The sequence below is a fragment of the Camelus bactrianus genome, chromosome 5 (genome assembly GCF_048773025.1).
Source record: "Camelus bactrianus isolate YW-2024 breed Bactrian camel chromosome 5, ASM4877302v1, whole genome shotgun sequence".
Taxonomy (NCBI): Eukaryota; Metazoa; Chordata; class Mammalia; order Artiodactyla; family Camelidae; genus Camelus; species Camelus bactrianus.
Genome location: NC_133543.1, coordinates 10,911,262 through 10,923,402, shown reverse-complemented (window position 1 = coordinate 10,923,402; position 12,141 = coordinate 10,911,262). Strand labels below are relative to the sequence as shown.

The following is a 12,141-nucleotide window of genomic DNA, read 5'->3' as shown; positions in this document are numbered from 1 at the left end:
TACCAGGGGGAAAGAGGGTGGGGAGAAATAAATTGGCAATTTGGGATTTGTAGATACAAACTACTATATATAAAATAAACAAACAACAAGGTCCTACTGTAGAGCACAGGGAACTATATTCAATACCTTATAATAACCAATAATGAAAAAGTATATGAAAAGGAATACATATATGTATAACTGAATCACTATGCTGGACACCAGAAATTAACACAACATTGTAAACCAACTACACTTCAATAAAAAATAAATTAATTAAAGGGGAAAGGGCAGGGGAGGGATAAATTAGGAGTTTGGAATTAAGAGATACACATTACTATACATAAAATAAACAACAGGGACCTACTCTATATTCAATACCTTGTAATAACATATAATGGAAAAGAATCTGAAAAAATATATCTATGTATATGTAAAATAAATATATATTTATAAAAATTAATAATTAATTGAAAAAGAACACTCAGTTCAGTTCAATTGCACAATATTTTGGAGCACCCTATACTAAGCACTGAAGTCACAGTGATGCCTCCAGGAGCCCAGAGACAAGAAGGCACAGAGAAGCAAGCCAGCCGCCCCTCGCTGCCACATGCAGTAGGCGACAGGATGTGCCCCTCACCACCCAGGGCCCACCTGGTAGGGAGAAGTTCGTGTTATCTGTGGTCTGGAGGCAAGGATGTGGCATCTGTGTGGGTTATCGGGGCCAAACAGGAGTTCACCAGGGCTGCGAGCAGGTGACAAGCATCCACAAGTTGAACAGTCGCTGGGACATGATGTCACTGCACAGATTCGTTATTCTAACAAGGGCTCCACCTGGCTTAGCTCGGAGAGGCTAGCCTGTGGTTCCTCTCCCTCGCATCAACCATGCCTAGGCCACCTCTTGAAAACCACTGACTCCCTGGCCCTGGGGGTCACCCCACGACCCTCCTGGGGCAGCCGCCCTCTATGCCGGGAGCCCAAGGTGCAGCCCCCGACCCGGTAGTGCATTGGTTCCCCACCACCCATCTTATTTACCTCCTGGGCTCCATCCTTCCAGCCTAGACCCTTCCTGGGCATTTTGGGAGGCTCCAGGCTCTCTAGCTCACAGTCTGACCCAGTCTTTACAGGACAAGCTCTCCCTCCTCCGAGCCCTCAGGGCCAGCTGGGTGCCTACGTCCCCAGAAAGCCTCACCACAGCCCCCCAGCTGTCAGAACCACAGCACGGACCCAAACCCTCGGCTGACACCCAGTCTTAAAGTCACACCTTCCCAGCTGAGACATCTGTCTTGCCACCAAATGTCCTTCAAGACACTCATTCATTTTCCCCTGCGGGCTGCGAGCCAGGGTGTGTCCCAGGGACGTGCTGTAGGCAGGAGACTTGATTCAACCACTCTGTAGAGTCATAGTCATCATCACCATCATCCAGTGGCCACCCTGCAAGGTGAAAATTAAGTTTAATTTTATGAGAGAAAGAAATGAGAACTAATAGGAAAAGGATGAGGTGGGTGGAGCAGTTAAGAGGGAAGAGAAAGATTATTCTATGTCAAATGTGCACTACTTTAATAAGAGAAATTAAACACTAAGGAGTAGGAGCTTGTCATGTAAACTTGAGCTTTGGAAAAACCATTGTAATATCTAAGTTTTTTGTACCCCTCCCAAAAAGAAACCAATTTCTTTGCTCCTTGGGGGATGGTATAGCCCTGCTGAGAATCATGCCATAAAGAAAAATTCTCAAATGAACAGTGACTTTAAAACAAGGCCTGAGACCAGCCCTGTTCTCCAGCCTGGTGTTCCCCACGGTCCACAGAAGTGGGCCAGATACCCCCGCCTCTCAGTGCATTTCCAGGACCTAGGTCTGCAGGCCTCACCCCCTCCCAGCTTCAGTCAGGCATCCTCCCAATGTTTCTGCTTCAAACTCAGTTTGCTCCAAATTGTGAAAGAACTCTGCATGAGCAAATGAGAGGTGCTTCCTGAAGCCCACAGTTTTGCTCTCTTAACCGGGAAAGAATTCTGCTGTCCCCAGGACCCTGACCTCCTCAAGAAATGTGGCCCCTTGGCAGCTCTGCTGTGGAACCTCTTCCCTACACAGATATAGGCCATCCCAGCCCCCGTGGGATGGAGGAGGTTAACTGAATTGTGAAACTAGGTAACAGCTCACTGTTTCACAGTCCCTCAAATTATTTACTAATTAAACAGAACTATTCATCAGGGGATGGAGTGTATACTAATGGTTGGCAGGGCCATTGGAGTGATGCTCTTGCTGGGGAAACTAAATATTATTTGATACCTTACCACAGAGCTTTCTGACAGGGCTTTAAACATCAATCAATTATTTAAAGTCCCACATATATTGACTTTTTTTAATTACAGAGCTTTCCAGAGTGAAGGGAGTAGAAAGGAAGAAAGGATGAGGTCGTGGCAATGAACATGCCGTTTGTCTCAGGACTTGATCTATTTTCCTTCTGCTTTATTAAGACCTTGCTTTGTTTTATAGCTGTGACCAGCTGCCAATTTGTTTCCAACACACGGAGTTTGCTTATGTTTTCTCGGGGCAGGAGCCTCTCCGCTTAATTGGCCTGTCTGGGATGGATGGAGCCTTCAGGAGAGGGCGTGCATTTCAAGCAGTCTGATGTCATATCTGGGAGCTCAAGGCCACTGGTAGCCCTTCCTTCCCCACCCCAAACACCACGCTGGTTGGATTGGGAACACCACGTTGGGAAGGGAGTAAGAGTGTGCAAAATCTCTGCCCAAGGGGGAAAACAGAACCACGCATTAGAAAATATGGAAGCTCTCACACCAAAGAGCTTTTTTTAACAGATTATCATTATGCCATTTATTAAAGGAAATTTCCTTTACAAACACAATCCTAATGGAATACTTGATAACCAGATAAGTCTAACTTGACAAAAAATATAGCAAAAACTTACAGTCAAATATGACATGCAACCTCAGAAGGAGAATGTTTTAGTGCAAAACATCACAGAATTTGATTTCAAAGAACACGAGTGGAATATATACATATATATGAATTCTACACTGACAAAATAATTACTAGGAGTTATTTTAAAAAATACTTTGTATCTCTGGAATGGTTAAAAGGGGAAGTCGGACCTTCAGTAATATTCAATTTTCTAAACCTTCTGGTCACAATTCCCACCAAACTCAACAGGCCAGGACAAGTTCAACTCCATACAGAAACACAGCATTTGCAACCGATCCCAACCTGTGTCAAAAGGGGTTGGGTTTTCCCTTACTTTTCTACAGACTTTTCAATACCACAGTCAGTGTTGCCTGGATTTGTACAGCAGAATATCACACAGCTGGAGGCAAACCTGCAAAACTAACCCTAGGACAGTGCTCAGTACCTGGACAGTTTGATTGGGTGACAGGCCAAGGCTGGGATTCCACAGCTAGCGGCACTTTGCGGGCTCATCCTAACTCAATAACTAGATACTTCCTGCACCATAAGCACTTTTCTGCTACAGAAGCTGCCACGTCAGATACACCAGGCAGTCTCTACATTGACACAATAGAAGTACACAAGATTAGTAAAAATCACTTGAAGGAAATAGTGGGCCACCATCCATTTTGCATAGGTTTGCACAATTACATTCTTCTTGTAATGAAAGTATACAAAACTGACAGAGAACTGCAAACAAAAAGTCTTAAGGCATCTATAAAGATGTGGTCCATAGATATAATGGAACACTACTCAGCCATAAAAAAGAATAAAATAATGCCATTTGCAGCAATATGGATGGACCTGAAGGTTGTCATTCTGAGTGAGGTGGGCCAGAAAGAGAAAGAAAAATGCCATATGACATCATTTATGTGAGGAATCTAAAAAATAACAATCATAATAAAGCCACAAATGGACTAATTATTATTTTGATTTCTTGAATATGTGTAAGCACATCTGACTGTCCTTTATGATTGGATTACCACATTCTGTTGACTCTTATTTCGTGGTTGGCTTTATTCCTTTGGTAACTACATAAGTTTAAAAAGCTAAATATCTAATCTATTCTTAGAAATAATAATAGTACATATATGTAAACTTTTAAAAAGTGCAGTATACTGTATATATGTATTTACATGCAATATAATGTGTACATGCAGTTGAACTGTAATAATTCTACATAATAAGACTGAAAAAGGAAAGGAAAAAAGGTCTTAAAACACTTATATACTTGCTTGGCTTCGATTATTGGACTGAGATGCTGTTTTTTAAAACAGTGAGTGGAAATACAAGGGACGGTGTTTCTTCCTTCCGGAGCACTCCGATGTCCAGAAGGCAGGCAAGTTTATTTATTTATGAGCATCCAGCCTTGTCCTGGGCTCTGGAAACGCAGTGTAAATAAGGCAGAGTGACTGTCTTCAAAGAACTCATGGTCTACCGGTAAAGACAGCCAATAAATACTTTAAAAGATAAACAGGATGACTTTGGATGGAGAAGTGCTACGGGAGAAAATTAAAGGTCTGTCATGAAGAGCTGCTTTAGTTATGATGGCCAAGGACAGCCCCGCTGAGGTGGTATTATCTGGGGTGAGACCTGAGTAATGAGAAATAGACAGTTACGTGGGGGTCTCAGAGACTCCCCGGGACCTCTAGCAAGGAGAACCGCTCAGAGCCAGCACAGTCCAGGACGGGATGGAGGGGAGCTGCGGGCCTGGGGAGGGATGGGGGAGGGCAGGCAGTGTCCTGAGAGCCCCGGGCAGGTGCTGAGCAGCCGGAGCACAAAGAGGGCACCGCACATCTTACACAGCCCTGGGCTCCAGGCCCCCTTCCAGGCAGGGGGCACACAGGCTCACCTGGATGCTTCAGATCACAAGGACCCAGGTGCAGGGAACACATCCAGCCAGAACCCAGGAAAGCCTGTGTGGCTGTGGCACGGGGAGGGGATGGAGGAGTGCCAGCCAGTGTGTCCAGGGGCGGGGGGCGTGACCACAGGTGGGCTCGGTGGACCACAGCACGGATTTTGGGTTTACCTGCAGGAGAATGTTAAGCCAGGCAGTGAATTTCGGGTTTGTAAAGGCCTCTCAGTGAGAAATCAAAAGAAAGCTCTCACATTAATCCAGTCGGGAGAGATGATGGGGGCTTGGTGGTGGCCCTGGAGGGGTTCTGTATTCAAAACCCGCCAGGTAGTGAGGGGGCCACTGCTGAGATGGGTGATGGTGGGAGGGGACCCCCTGGATGGGGAAGATCAGGGCCCAGGCCCAGGCAGGTCCACTGGAGGTGCCTTCCAGACGTCAAAGGAGCAGCTGGACATGCAGTGCGGAGCCACAGGGACAGTGAGCAGGAGTGACAATCTGGGTGACAGTCGTGTGACACTGGCAGGACAGTAGTGACAGACAGGCACACGTGCATGAAAGGAGAGCCGCAGCGGTCAGGGGAGGGGCCTGGCTGGGCACGCCAGGGAGGGGCGTCGAAGCTGTGATGGGCGCGGAGAGGGGGCCCTCTGTGGTCCAGCCCAGCCCACTCCCTGCTCCCCAGAGATGCGCTCCCCCTCATCAGCCCAACTCAGCCACTGTCAGGGGGGAAGATGGACTCGTACCTGCCCTGTCGATTAGTCAACAGGAGTCCAGGAAACGCCCTCCTGGGGCCCGCGACTCCAGGCACAACTCCCACACGTCCCAGACTTCCTGTGCTCCTCGGTTTGGATCTGTGAATGAGGAGCTATACTGGTTCCACCTCTGCGGAGAAGTAGGAGAAATGACTTCAGGACACATTAAGATGATGCAGTTATAATGCTGACTTTATGTATTTATTTAATGGAAGTACCAGGGATTGAACCCAGAACCTCATGGGTGCTAACCTCATGCTCTGCCCCTGAGCTATAACCTACTCCCGTAATGCTGATGCTAATAACCCACAGACAGGGAAGCCGAGGGCTCCTCGCAGAGGCCTGGCCCGGGAGAAAGTGTCCAGCCTGTTAGCCCTGAGGCCTCTGGTCGGTTTTACCAGGTGAGGGAGACACATCTGACTGTGAGGAAGTCAGGTGAACCCCAGACCTCACCTCTGTCTTCCAGAAGGTGGGCCTTGTGTCAGCATTCTCACAGGGGGCAGTTCCGGGGATCTTGTGATAAAACAAGTCATTGATCTTCACCCCAAAGCACGTTCATCCCTGGAGATGATGTTTCAAAACCAGCACTGCAGGAAGAAACCCATGCTCTCGCTGCCGGGCTCACTCCACTGTGCGAACCTGGAGAAACATGCTACCCTTGAGTCCCAGTGTCCCAGTTTATCAAGAGGGATCACTGCTGTGGTTCAAACTGTACACAGGTGTTACAAGGTTCAGATTAGACTGTGAATAACACAGCATGGTAAACTGACTATACTTCAATTTAAAAAATAATAATTTTTAAAAAGTTAATTTCAAAAAGTGAAAGTACATTAGGAAAAAAGGCTTAAAGGTAACAATATAAACAGAAATGTTTAAAGTTTGTATAGAAAATGACAAGAGACATAGGTTATAAGAAAAAGGAATTAGTCTGTTAGATTTCTACAAAAATATTAAAGAGTCTTCACTGACTATGAAAAAGAAATTAGACTGTGAAAAGCGGGAACCTACCTGATAAGTAAATGATTATCAAAAGCAATTATCAGATTCTTGGTTAGTGAAATTGATTACAGAAAACGACTGATTTAAGAACTTGCCCCCCTAAAAAAATTAAGTGTAACAAAAACTAAAAAGAGGTTCGATCCAACAGCGTTAGTCAGGTCAGCCAGCAAATCTCTGTGTCCAGTGGATCCTATAAGCAATGAACCCGCAGAAATTTCTCAGGAAGATGCACTGATTCTGATCATGATGTCAAGATGCGACTATTCCACTGGAAAACCCCCCAGCGTGATATAGCAGTTGCCCCTGCTCCTCCCTCGCTTCCCCAGTGTCGGGGTGGCCAAAGCTCTCCTCTAGAACTTTCTTGCCAATGCCTTTGATGTGGGTCTTCATTATGTCCCGAAAGATTATTCATGGGCACACTAACCATTGATTCTATACTCAGGCCAGAAACACTTTAATTAACAGAACGATAAGAATCTATTGGAGTATTTTTCATAGCTCAAATCTGCTGAAGAAATGCAAACATGGTAATTTAGGAAAGTATCAATATGTCCTCTCAGATAACACACTGCCGGTTGCCTGGTATGTTTTAAAGGGATTTGAGACAAACACGGGGCATATGCAATTATGGGCCTTGTGAAATATACACATAGCATCTTTCGCTTAATAAACAACCTGGACACCCAAAGAGTATTAGCGAGTGATATAAAAGAAGCTAATTATCACAGCAAACTGGGGCGGCAGTCTTTAGCATGTAGATAATGCAGCCTTCCTTCAAATGGGTAGGAAAGAACTTTTTTCCCAAGAACCCTCTCTACAGAAGAGACAGATGTAGATAAGATCATCGTTTATTGTGCAGAGGAGGGTCCCAAAGGCCTTTCCTGGCCCATTATGTGGCAGTGGTCCTAGAGGACAGGTTGGACATGTCGCAGCTTCAAAGCTTCCCATCCCTTGATGGCCCCAGGATGAGGTCCAGACTCCTTGCTATGGTTCACAAGGTTTGCACAACCTGGGCCCAGCGGTCCCATCAGCCCCCTCCCGCCTCCAAGGCCCCCATCCTGGCTCCAGCCTGTCTTCCAGGCTCCGCCCACTCGCCTACCCGCTTCTCCACCTGCCATGACCAGCTCAGATGCACTGCCCGGAGCCCACATCCCAGTGACTCCCCAGCATCCACTGTGTCTGACCCACAGTGGCACTCAGAGACACTTGCTGAATAAATGAATAATCAAGGAAACGGGCAGAGGGTATAGCTCAGCAGTAGAGCACGTGCTTACTATGCTCAAGGTCCTGGGTTCAATTCCCAGTACCTCCATTAAAAAAAATAGTAATAATAATAAATTTAAAAATAAAAAAGAACTATATAAAATATGTACTTACATATAAATAAATTTAATTAAAAATTATATAAAAATAAAATTAATTTTACAAAAAAGAACAGAGAGCCCTCGACCAGAGTCAGCCCACATCTCTGACCAGTTCTCTCTGGGACCGTGATGAGAAGAAGGCCTGCGAACACAATGACAAGACAGTGTCCCCTTACAGCAGAAGTGGGGGGCTACCTGTGGCCGGTGTCAGAGGGGCTCCGTCTGCAGGGAGGTACAGGCCCTGCTGAGCCATCTCACGCCAGACCAGGCACAGCGAGAACCAGCAGAGTGAGTGACCCCTTGATCAGCCCGTGAAGGCTGAAGGCAGACTTCCTGTTGTAAGAAGTGTGGTTCCTTCTGCTCCTGTGAATAAACTCCCCTGTGTGGCCAGCGCAGCTCAGGGGAGAGCTGAGCAGGGAAGGCACTGTCCCAGAACAGGAGCTGTGGATGTGGCCCTGAGCTCACAGTTAGCTGTCTGCAGGAGGAGAAGCCAAAGCGCCCTGCCCCATCCCCGCAGGGGCAGCTTCCCTGAAGGGAGCGCAGAAGACAGGGGTTCCAACGCTGCTGCCCAGGGGCTCAGCTGTGGGCGTTTGTTGGAGGATAACCTGTGACAGAGCTGCTTCCTGTGTTTCCACACACCTGAGCTACTGCAGGTCTCCTTTTTTTCTGTTCTCTCAGCCCTCCAACACCTGTGCAACCAGTACCCTGTAGTAAACCTCCTCTGATTGAAAGATGAAGACATGGAAGCAACGTAAATGTCCATCCGCAGACACCTGGATAAAGAAGTTGTGGGATAGCTCTTCGCTGTCTTCCCTTCTCCTGGCCCGTTCGCAGCCATGAAGTTCGAGCTGTGCAGTTGCAGGGGGTACAGGATCTACCCAGGACATGGGAGGACCGACGGGAAGATTTTCCAATTTCTTAATGCAAAATGTGAGCCCGCGTTCCTTTCCAAGAGGAATCCTCGGCAGATCAACTGGACTGTCCTCTACAGAAGAAAGCCCAAAAAGGGACAGTCGGAAGAAATTCAAAAGAAAAGAACCTGCTGTGTAATCAAATTCCAGAGGGCCATAACTGGTACATCTTCTGCTGATATAATGGCCAAGAGGAATTATAAACCTGAAGGTAGGAAGGCTCAATGAGAACAGGCTATCAGGGATGCCAAGGAAGAAAAAAGGCTAAGCAAGCACCTAAAAAGACAGAAATGGCTGCTGCAAAGGCTCCCACAAAGGCAGCACCTGAGCAAAAGATTGTGAAGCCTGTGAGCATTTTTGCACGCCGAGTTGGTGGAAAATGCTAACTTGGCAGATGGGATTTTTAAATGAAGATCTCACTATGACTAATTTAAAAAAAAAAAGAAGTTGTGGGATATATATACAATGGAATACTACTCAGCCATAAAAAAGAATAAAATAATGTCATTAGCAACAACATGGATAGACTTGGAGACTGTCATACTAAGTGAAGTAAGCCAGAAAGAGAAAGAGAAATACCATATGATATCACTTACTCGTGGAATCTAAAAAATTTACACAAATGAACTTATTTACAAAACAGAAGCAGACTTACAGACATAGAAGAAAAACTTATGGTTTCCAAGGGGGGAAGGGAGTAGGGAGAGATAAATTGGGAGCTGGGGGTTTGTAGATGCTAACTACTACATGTAAAATAGATACACAACCACAACTATATAACCCAGGGAACTGTATTCAATATATATTGAATATAAATATATTCAAACTATATTGAATATATATATATTACAAAAATGTAATAGCCTATAATGAAAAAGATTATGAAAAGGAATATATATGTACAACTGAATCACTATGTTGTACACCAGAAATTAACACATTGCAAATCAACTATACTTCAATTAAAAACAAATAAATGAATAATTAAATAAATAAATCTCCTCTGATTGAAATGCCCAGCTTGGTTTTTCCCATCCTCACTGTACCTCATCTGATACAGGTAGATTGCAAACACAAGTCTATGTCTATTCCTTCATAAAATACCATGAACATAACAGTTTGAAAAGTTAAAAGGTATAAACCTTCAAGCACAAAGAACACACATGAAAAGATAACAGCTGATGAGAGATGTCAACCACAGTTGGCAAAATCAAGACGGCCTGAGAAGGTGGTAACTGATCTGGTGGACCAGAGAAAGCAGAAACCTAGGTACCTGCAGTTGCTTTGAAGCAACAGGAAGCAAGGCAGCTTCCAAGGCAGAATTCTGGAAGAGCCCAGACATCGGGAGGACAGAAACCTCTGAGGTGAGCTTGCAGGAGGAGGCTAAAAAGGGCAAAGAGGTGTAAAAACCTGTGATCTGTGTACACAGAACAAACAGATCCCTTCCTCCAGACAGGACAGCAGAAGCTGTTCCTCTCTGCAGATGCTGAGGGAAGCAGGTCACTACTGAAAGGATCTGTCTGGAGAGCAGACCATGGAGAAGGAGGGTGGTCCAGAACACGGGGGGATTCAGCAACCGTCTGCAGCACAAATTTACTAGCTTCTATTTCATCCTGCTTCTCAGGAAGTTCCCAGAGCACATGCACCAGCAAAAGGAAGGCGTGAGTAAGTTCTTAGACACCACACCAAAAGCTCAGGTGACAAAAAATTAAAAAACAGATGATACCATCCAGAAAGTAAAAAGATAACTTTTTTTTTATCTTTAACTTCTATTCTCAAAAATGGAATGGAATGTGGAGAAAAGGGAACCCTCATACATTGTTGGTAGGAATGTAATTTGGGGCAGCCACTATGGAGAACAGTATGGAATTTTCTCAAAAAACTAAAAATAGAACTAACACATGACCCAGCAATTCCACTCCTGGGTATATATAGAAAAAAAAAAGCACTAATTCAGAAAGATACATAAGCCTCAATTCATAGTAGCATTATTTATAACTGCCAAGATGTGGAAGTTTCCATCAACAGATGGATAAAGAGGGTGTGGTATGTCTATACAAGGGAATACTACTAAGCCATAAAAAAGAATGAAAAATTTGCCATTTGAAACAACATGGATGGACTTAGAGGGCATTACACTAAGTGAAATGAGCTAAACAGAGAAAGACAAATATTGTATGATATCACTTCTATGTGGAATCTAAAGAATACAACAAAAGTAGTGAATGTAACAAAAAAGAAGCAGACTCAGATGCAAAGAACTAATGGTTACCAATGCAGAGAGAGAAGGGAAGAAGGACAATTTAGAGGTAGGGGATCAAAAGGTACAAACTATTATGTATAAAATAATCTACAAGAATATATTGTACAACCCAGGGAATATAGCCAATATTTTGTTATCTAGTAATGGATTATAACCTCTAAAAAAGTAAAATGGACAGAATATTTGCAAATAACATATTCCATAAGTGAACTGTATCCAGATATATAAAGAATTCATAAAAATCAGTAAGAAAAATTTAAACAACCTAATTTAAAAATGGGCAAAGGATCAAAATGAACATTTCTTCAAAAAAGATTTACAAATGGCCAATAATCACACTAAAAGATGCTCAGCATCATTAAGGAAATGCAAATCAAACCACAATAAGGTTCCATTTCACACACCTTAAGGTGGCTATGATCAGCATGATAAAATAACAGGAGTTTGTTGAGAATATCGAGAAATAAGAATCCTCATAGATCAGTGATGGGAATGTAAAATGGTTCAACCACTGTGGAAAACAATTTGGCGGCTCTTCAAAAAGTTAAACATAGATTTACCATATGATGCAGCAATTCCACTCTTCCATACACACCCAAGAGAAGGGAAAACAGACACTTAAACCAGTCTGCATACCTTCATGTCCATAGCAGCAGTAGTCACAATTGCTGAAAGGCGGAAATAACCCAAATGTCTGGCAGGGGATCGATAGATTGTTTTAAATGTGATATATACATTCAATGGAATATTATCCAGCCATAAAAGGCATGAAGTACTGATTGATGCTGTGTGGATGAACCTCAAAAAACTAGGAGAGAGAAGACAGATACAAAAGGCCACATATTGTATGATTCCATTTATATAAAATGTCCAGAATAGGGAAATCTATAGAGACAGAAAGTAGATTAGTGGTTTCCAGAGACTGGGGGAAGGGGTCTTTGGGAAGGACTGCTGGGGAGTATGGAGGGTCTCTTGGGGGTGATGAAACGGTCTAAAATTAGATTATGGTAATTGTATAACTGTGATTTTACCAAAAAACCCAAACCACAACACTGGATTGCA

General features: G+C 44.2%; 1 pseudogene; it reads left to right on the top strand.

Annotated features, from left to right (window-relative positions):
• The first annotated feature begins 8,741 nt into the window (after positions 1–8,741).
• On the top strand, positions 8,742–9,202 carry LOC141577781 (large ribosomal subunit protein eL24-like; annotated as a pseudogene).
• The last annotated feature ends 2,939 nt before the right edge of the window (positions 9,203–12,141 follow it).